General features: G+C 42.1%; 2 long non-coding RNA genes across 2 annotated transcripts in view; one reads left to right on the top strand and one right to left on the bottom strand.

Annotated features, from left to right (window-relative positions):
- Positions 1–2,938, top strand: part of LOC127354563 (uncharacterized) — a 92,638-nt gene extending 89,700 nt beyond the window's left edge. The window contains exon 2 of the long non-coding RNA XR_007881583.1: positions 2,576–2,938. This is a non-coding gene — a long non-coding RNA (uncharacterized LOC127354563). The remainder of the gene's footprint in view (positions 1–2,575) is intronic.
- Positions 1–8,818, bottom strand: part of LOC127354537 (uncharacterized) — a 520,620-nt gene that overhangs the window by 113,010 nt on the left and 398,792 nt on the right. The window lies entirely within an intron of this gene.

Below are 8,818 nucleotides of genomic sequence, written 5' to 3'. Positions count from 1 at the left end.
TTTTTATTTATTTTTTTTTTTTATATTTTTTTTTTTTTTTTGTGTGAAAATATAAAAAAAAATTTTTTTTTTTTTTTATTTTTTTTTTTTTTTTTTTTAATTATATTATATTTTTTTTATTTTTTTATTCCCCCCAAAAATTTTTTTTTTTTTAATTAATTTATTATTTATTTTTTTTTTTTTATTTTTAAAAAAAAAAACACTTCCTGAAGAAGTTTTTTTTTTGGGGGGGGGAAAAAATAAAGAGGAGAGGTTCTTTTTTTTTTATTTTATTTTCCATTTTTGAATTTAAAAGAGCCTATAATAACTTTTCCCCCCAAAATTTATAATCTTTTTGATAGGCCAGGCTCACAAAAGAACATTAGATTCTATCGCTCCTATATAAAGGAAATTATTAAAACATAAGAGACTAGCACTGTGGTATAACCACCAAACCCGTCAATTAAAGCAAAAAGCTAGGAAATCTGAAAGGAAATGGCACTCTTCCAAATTATCAGAATATCGCTCAATTTGGCAAGATAATCTTAAAACCTATAGAAAGACCCTCCGTAATGCCAGAGGAGCCTATTATTCAGCACTAATAGAAGAAAATAAGAATAACCCTAGGTTCCTCTTCAGCACTGTACCCAGGCTGACAGAGAGCCACAGCTCTATTGAGCCACATATCCCCATAAACTTAAGTAGCAATGACTTCATGAGCTTCTTTTATAATAAAATTATTACTATTAGAGAGAAAATTAATCACCCACTGCCATCAACAGTTATCAGTGGCTCTCTTAAGGAACTTTAACTAATGTAAACTCAGATATATATTAAGACTGTTTTTCTGCTATCGATCTTCATAAGTTAACTTCAATAATTTCTACACCGAAGACATCAACCTATCTGTTGGACCCAATTCCAACTAGGCTGCTTAAAGAAGTCGTACCCTTAATTGGCACTTCTTTACTGGATATGATTAATCTTTCTTTATTATCAGGATATGTACCACAGTCCTTTAAAGTAGCTGTAATTAAACCCCTTCTTAAAAAGCCCACTCTTGACCCAGGGGTTTTAGCCAACTATAGACCGATCTCTAACCTCCCCTTCCTCTCTAAGATTCTGGAGAAAGTAGTCACAAAAGAGTTGTGTGACTTTCTACATAACAATAGTTTATTTGAGGATTTTCAGTCAGGATTTAGAGTTCATCACAGCACAGAGACAGCTCTGGTTAAAGTTAATAATGACCTTTTGATTGCTTCTGATAATGGACTTGTCTCTGTACTTGTATTATTAGATCTTAGTGCTGCATTTGACACCATTGACCATAATATTCTTTTACAGAGACTTGAGCATCAAATTGGCATTAAAGGAACCGCACTGAGCTGGTTTAAGTCATATTTATCAGATCATTCGCAGTTTGTACATGTTAATGATGAATCTTCAATAAATACTACAGTTAGTCATGGAGTTCCACAAGGTTCTGTACTTGGACCAATACTATTTACTTTATATATGCTCCCTTTAGGCAACATTATTGGGAATCACTCCATTAACTTTCATTGCTATGCAGATGATACGCAGTTATATCTATCAATCAAGCCCGATGAAATTAATCAATTATCTAAATTACAAACATGTCTTAAGGACATAAAATCCTGGATGAGCTGCAATTTCCTGATGTTAAACTCAGAAAAAAATGAAATTATTGTACTTGGCCCCAAAAATCTTAGTGACCCACTGTCTAAAGATATAGTTACTCTAGATGGCTTTACCTTGGCCTCTAGCACCACTGTCAGGAATCTTGGAGTTATCTTTGATCAAGATTTGTCATTTAATTCCCACATGAAGCAGACCTCTAGGACTGCCTTCTTTCATTTACGTAATATTACAAAAATTAGACACATCCTATCACAGACAGATGCAGAAAAACTAATCCATGCATTTGTTACTTCAAGGCTGGATTACTGCAACTCTTTATTATCAGGTTGCATCAAATAAATCCATTAAAATGCTCCAATTAATTCAAAACGCTGCAGCACGAGTACTGACAGGAACTAGAAAAAGAGATCACATCTCTTCTGTACTAGCTTCTCTGCACTGGCTCCCTGTACATTTTAGAATAGAATTTAAAATTCTCCTCCTCACCTATAAAGCTCTTCATGGTCAGGCCCCTTCATATCTTAAAGAGCTCACAGTACCCTATTACCCCTCTAGAACACTACGTTCTCTGAATGCTGGGCTACTTGTGGTTCCTATAGTCTCTAAAAGTAGAGCAGGAGCCAGAGCCTTCAGTTACCAAGCTCCTCTCCTGTGGAACCAGCTTCCAGTTGTGGTTCGGGAGGCAGACACCCTCACCACATTCAAGAGTAGGCTTAAGACAGTCCTCTTTGATAAAGCTTATAGTTAGGGCTGGATCAGGTGAGTCCTGAACCATCCCTTAGTTATGCTGCTATAGGCCTAGACTATTGGGGGATTTCCCATGGTGCACTGAGCTCCTCTCTTCCTCTCTCTTTCTGCACTCATTCATGTTCCATTAATGCATGTTACTAACTTCACTTCTTCCCTGGAGTTCTTGTGCTTTCTCGTCTCACAGGTTCCTGGTGGAGCCTCCTGCCATGGTCCTGCTAGATTGCCATTGCCAATACTGTTGTTGCTGTGCACCTGTCTGTCTGTTTCTCTCTCTCTCTCTCTCTCTCTCTCTCTCTCTCTCTCTCACCCCAACTGGTTGAGACAGACGACCACCCACCTAGAGCCGAAGGATCTGTCCTAGGTTTCTGCCTTTTAACAGGCAGTTTTTCCTTGCCCTTGTCGCCAAGTGCTTGCTCATGGTGGTACTGTTGGGTCTCTGTAAATAATGTTTAAGGACTTCGGTCTAGACCTGCTCTATTTGGAAAGTGTCCTGAGATAACTTCTGTTATGAATTGGCGCTATACAAATAAAATTGAATTGAATTGAATTGAATATTATTATATATATTTATTATATATATTTCATATTTCATTTCATCTCATTAACCAGAGAGTCACTGAGAAACACTGGTTATGTATGTTAGCCATAGTAATGTTCTTGTCATGTTTATATGGTTTTGTTTTGTAACTTGTTTACTGTCCTTGCTTAGCCAAGATAGGTAGTTATCAATGAACTGCCCAGTTGTAACTTAACTTGAATGAACTGACAAATGAACTCTTTCAGCTATGGACTATATGCTCTTGATCCCAGGATCACACATCGGGTGCACTCCTGAGATCAAAGGGGGGGATTTGAAGTGTTTAACTGGACCAAAAGGGAAATGTTGGAATATGGCCACAAAGAAAATTGTCATTACTACAGACCAAGGCCTGTATGTTTTAGTCTAAGATAGTCTTTCCCAACCTGGGGGTGAAGACACCCACAGGGGTCACAAGATAAATCTGACAGGCCACCAGATTTTTTTTTAAAAAACCCCAGAAGATTCTTTCTGACTTTTCTCCTGTGTTTGCAATTTCTTGTCAAATACAATAAAATAATAAAAATCCTTCCAATGAAACAATCTGAGAACAAGGAGTCACTGTTTGGTTGAACTGCTGACAACATGTCCATCAAAGGGCATAAGCTTTAAAGAAGTGTCACAGGTCGACACCTATCATTTCAAATGGGTCAAAATACGAAAACGGTTCCAAACCACTATGGTGTATGGTATGGCAATGTAGAGCATGTAATCCCTATGACTTTTTAAATTTTGTACTTACTTTTGGTCAACCTTAAAGGGGACCTTACACTGATCAGCCATAACATTATGAGCACTGACAGGTGAAGTGAATAACACTGATTATCTGGTTATCATGGCACCTGTCAGTGGGTGGGATAGATAGATAGATAGATAGATAGATAGATAGATAGATAGATAGATAGATAGATAGATAGATAGATAGATAGATAGATAGATAGATAGATAGATAGATAGATAGATAGATAGATAGATAGATAGATAGATAGATAGATAGATAGATAGATAGATTTATCCCGAAGGAAATTCAAGTATCCAGTAGCATACAAGACATACATTACATACATTAAACATACATTGAACATACATTGAACATACATTAAAATAAAATTTAAATAAAATTAACTTAAAACACAGTAGCTACAGTAAAACAGTGCAAACAGTAAGCAGTGCAATGGAGTGGAGTGCAAATGGATGTGCAAATGAAGGTAGAAATTGTCCATTGTCTATTGTCTATTGTCCGCCCTGCCTTGACTAAGAGCTGTTGTACAGTCTGATGGCCAGGGGGACGAAAGAGTTTTTCAGTCTGTTGGTGGAGCTGGATTGGAGGTGTTGTGCAGAGGATGGTGAGCGTTGTCCACTATGGACAGCAGTTTGTCCAGGGTCCCCTTCTCTGCCACTGTCACCAGAGAGTCTAGCTCTGTGCCCACCACTGAGCCAGCTCTCCTCACCAGTCTGTCCAGTTGACCGGCGTCTCTCTTCTTGCTGCTTCCTCCCCAGCAAACTACAGCATAAAAGAGGACGCTGGCCACCACAGACGTTTTTTTTGCAGATGTTGAAGGACCCCAGCCTTCTCAGGAAGTACAGACGGCTCTGCCCTTTCCTGTGTAAAGTATCCATATTTGCTGTCCAATCCAGCTTGTCATCCAGCTGCAGCCCCAGATATTTATATGTCCTGACCACCTCCACATCGACCCCCTCGATGGACATGGGTTGGAGATGTGGTTTCTTCCTTCTGAAGTCCACCACCATCTCCTTGGTCTCGGAGGTGTTCAGCTTGCAGATGGTTGGACCTACACCACCAAAAGAAGTCCTCAACCAGGCTCCTGTACTTCCCCTCACATCCATCCTTCTGTATGTGGCAGAGCCCAGAGTTATACTGGTAGTCAGATGTGTACTAGGTGAAGAGGATGGGAGAGAGCACGGTCCCCTGTGGTGCTCTGGTGCTGCTGACCACAGTGTCTGACGTGCAGCCCTTTGGTCTGACGTACTGTGGTCTCTCCGTGAGGTAGTCCGTATTCCATGTCACCAGGAGTGGGTCCACCCTCACTCTATCAGCTTGTCTCTCAGCAGGAGTGGCCGGATGGTGTTGAAGGCGCTGGAGATGTCAAAAAACGCGATTCTCACATCGCCGCTCTCCTTGCCCAGATGAGAGTAGGCGCTATGGAGCAGATAGAGGATGGCATCCTCCACGCCCACCTTCTCCTGGTATCAAACTGCAGTGGATCTTGTGCGTGGTGGACCTGGGGACTGAGGACATGGAGCAGCAGCCATTCAAAGGTCTTCATAATGTGTGATGTCAGTGCTACTGGTCTGAAGTCACTCGGCTCCCCGGGGTGTTTTTTCTTAGGAACTGGGATGAGACATGAAGTCTTCCAGAGCACTGGGACCCTCCCCAGCTGCAGGCTCAGGTTGAAGACATGCTGGAGTGGCTGCCCCAGTTCAGCAGAACAGGCTTTAAGCATCCTTGGACACATTCTGGGCCCGCTGGTTTCCTTGGACGAAGCCTCCTCAGTTCAACTCAGGGGGGTTGAACTGTCCATGGGTGTGGAGGGTGGGGGTGGTCTGCAGTCTGAGGTGGTGATGGACATGGTGGTGGCGTTTGGGGAGGTGATGGACATGGTGGGGGTGTGATGTGGGCCGTCGCTGGTTGTGGGAGCTGGAGTATCAAACCTGTTAAAAAACTGGTTTAGCTGGTTTGTGTCAGAGAGGCAAAGTAAACTGCACTCCCTGAAAGTCCTGTCCGTCCTAACAAGGGCAGCCAGCTCGTCCATCTTGTTGGTCAGACAGTTCACATTCCCTATTACTATCGACAGAACCAAGGGCTTGTACTTCCACCGCTTAGCAGCTAGCCTAGCCTTCACCTTCGCTCCGACTCTGCAGCCTCGGTGCCTCCTCCTCAGCTCCTCAGGTATGGGGTGGAAAATGCCGGCTCGTGGAGTGAAAGCAGCTTCTTCCTTGAACAAACCTTGAATGTCCACCGCTATGTTGTCTGTAAAAAGTCATTGTATCCATAGGATATATAAAGTTCTACACAGCTAGTGTAATATACTGAGTTAAAAGTTTAAAAAAACACACTTAAAGTACTAAAAACAACATGACACATACAGAGCTACTGGATAAGCGTCCTGCACACGCCAGCGCATATGAATGCATATTAGGCAGCAAGTGAACATTTTGTCCTCAAAGTTGATGTGTTAGAAGCAGGAAAATGGGCAACGTGAGGATTTGAGCGACTTTGACAAGGGCCAAATTGTGAAGGCGAGACGACTGGGTCAGAGCATCTCCAAACCTGCAGCTCTTGTGGGGTGGTCGCTATCACTCTCCACCAGACTCCATAGACAAAAACATTAATATCAATATCAATACTCACCAAAATCGTTTTTGTTTGTCTTTCCATTGTTCCAACAATCACCAACTCTGCTTTGGTCGAAATAAACCCTTAATTCACTGAGTTAGATGAGAAAATAACAATAAAATGGTAATGTAAGCCGTTTCAACAATCACCAACTCTGCTTTGGTCGAAAAAAACCTTTGCTGCTTTATTAATGTTTTAAATCTCATAAATAACCTTTAAACAATAATATTGCAATTTTATACATCATTTGCATCAGAATTGTAAATGCTGCATCTAACAGCATACTGCATACATCATTGTGCTGTATACAGTTTGTCTTTCACTGCTGCACAAGACAGTTCTGCATTAAAATCATGCCATGTCCTCAACTTCCTCTCTGCGGCCTAATAGTGACTTTTTGGAAATAATTTTCTTCCTGTAGTTTGTCTGAAAAAGCTTTTAATATCTGTTTTAATATTTGTACAGTGGACCATGGAGGTCAAGGATTTTTTACCAACAACTTTTTGTCCACTGAGACAGGTACAATGCCACAAACCCCCACATTTGCTTGATCTGACCCTGCACCAAGTGAAATGGGGGTTATAAAAGTTCGGGTTGGCAGTTTGACAGACATAATGTCAAACATTCTATCTCTCTCACTCTGCTGTATCGTATCACTCCACCAAGCCCCTCCCACCAAACCCCACCAAAGTTGAAAGGTGGCAGAAGGAGCCAGCTCCCCTGTGAAATCTGATCATCCCTAATAAGGCTCCCTCTCCATGGCGTGGGCCTCGCCAAGACCCTGGTCGTGACTCGTCCTCTCAAAAATGCCCTACCAGTGCTTTGCAGCCCCGAGGGCAGAGTATCCCAGGCCTCAGAGGATGCTGCAGTGACACTGTGTAACAGCACGTTGACAGGGTGGTCCAGACCTTTTAGACTGCCTCATCAACACTCTGCTTTAGCGATGAGGGTCAAGAAACAGCAGACCTGAGTTCTCCGGGAGGGTAGCATCGTATTAATGGACTGTTCCACTGACCTCTAATAACACAGAAAAAGAAATCAGACATGCTTTGTGCCAGCGAGAGCCACAGGGCTAGTACACCACACACACACACACACACACACACACACACCACTGCCCCCCCTCCAAAGTTATCCCCCACTCTTTGTCGTCATGTCTCTGTGCCACTCGTCGATACGAGCACCATGACATCGAACATAATGAGCCCGAAGCTCTGTGTGGAGGCGGGGTGGGTCCACACACGTGTTTGTACTATACGCTGTGGTAGGCAAAGGAGGAATGAATCAGACTTTCACGCTCACTTTCTGGCCGGCTCGGCACTAAAGCAAAGTGTGGAGATCAATCTGGCTATGCGATACGGGGCTTTATCTGAAGGGACGTACACGTGCATCTAATGACCTGTGTTGGCCAAAGTCTCCTGTCACGGGTGAGATTTTGTAAAGCCTGAACACAGAGCCAAGGGGAGAGGTGGAAGTCTGGTTTCAGACCACTTGAATTAAAAGTATATACTATACACATTTTCTTTATACCCTTTTTTCTATTTGTACAGATTTATTACCATATTATTGAGAATTTTTGTGTTGTAAGTTTGTACCACTGTTTTAACTAGCAGTCTAACTAATTACTAATACATTTCAGTAATAATGTAACAGTTACCGCCCCCAAAATACTTACTAAATACTTACAACCATACTTCAGTCAGGACCACTTTTGTCAAAAGAACTATTATTCCAAAGCAGAATGTTACATTTGGCGGTATGGCTCTGTTCTGGGACCTCCTTGCCCTTCCACGTGCCTACATGGAAAACCTTAAGGCAGGGAGAGCACACCTCCCTGCCCTTCCATGTGCATACATGGACAAGCTTAAGACAAGGGGAGCGGTGATAGAGATCCCCCAGGGTACAGAACAGAGCAAGTATCAATGACAATCAGAAAATGACATTGTAATGACATTATTATTAAACATAAAAAGGAGGAGCTGGGGTGGAGGTGGGTTGCAAAACAGCTTGTAGAGGAAGCAGCGAAGATAGGCAGGCTAAAGCAGCTTAAATAAGGCGCCCTGAATGATATTTGCCAATTGGATGCTTGAGGAATTCAGCTGAGCTGTCAGCTGACTGTGTATGGTTTCCAATAGGAAGTTTAGGAGGAATCAGCTGAGCCATCAGCTGATGTGTGTTTACAACTAGCTGTGATCATATGATATAGCTGGAATTGAGAGCTGAGCCTGACTTTGTGGCCTGCCTGAACTAATGCTATGCTTAATTTCAGTCAGGAACACTTTTGTCAAAGTAACTTTTATTCCAAAGCAGAATATAACATTTGGTGGTATGGCTCTGTTCTGGGACCTCCCTGCCCTTCCATGTGCATACATGGAAAAACTTAAGACAAGGAGAGCGGCAGCAGAGACCCCCAAAGAACCATACCAGGCAACCTCCCTTCCATGAACTACATGGAAGTGCCAGTAGAGGAGCCAGCAGAGCAATTTTTTGTA

This window comes from Dicentrarchus labrax, unplaced genomic scaffold (genome assembly GCF_905237075.1).
Source record: "Dicentrarchus labrax unplaced genomic scaffold, dlabrax2021, whole genome shotgun sequence".
NCBI classification, from domain to species: Eukaryota; Metazoa; Chordata; class Actinopteri; family Moronidae; genus Dicentrarchus; species Dicentrarchus labrax.
Note: the sequence above shows the minus strand (reverse complement) of the source record. Positions and strands in the feature narration are given on the sequence as shown.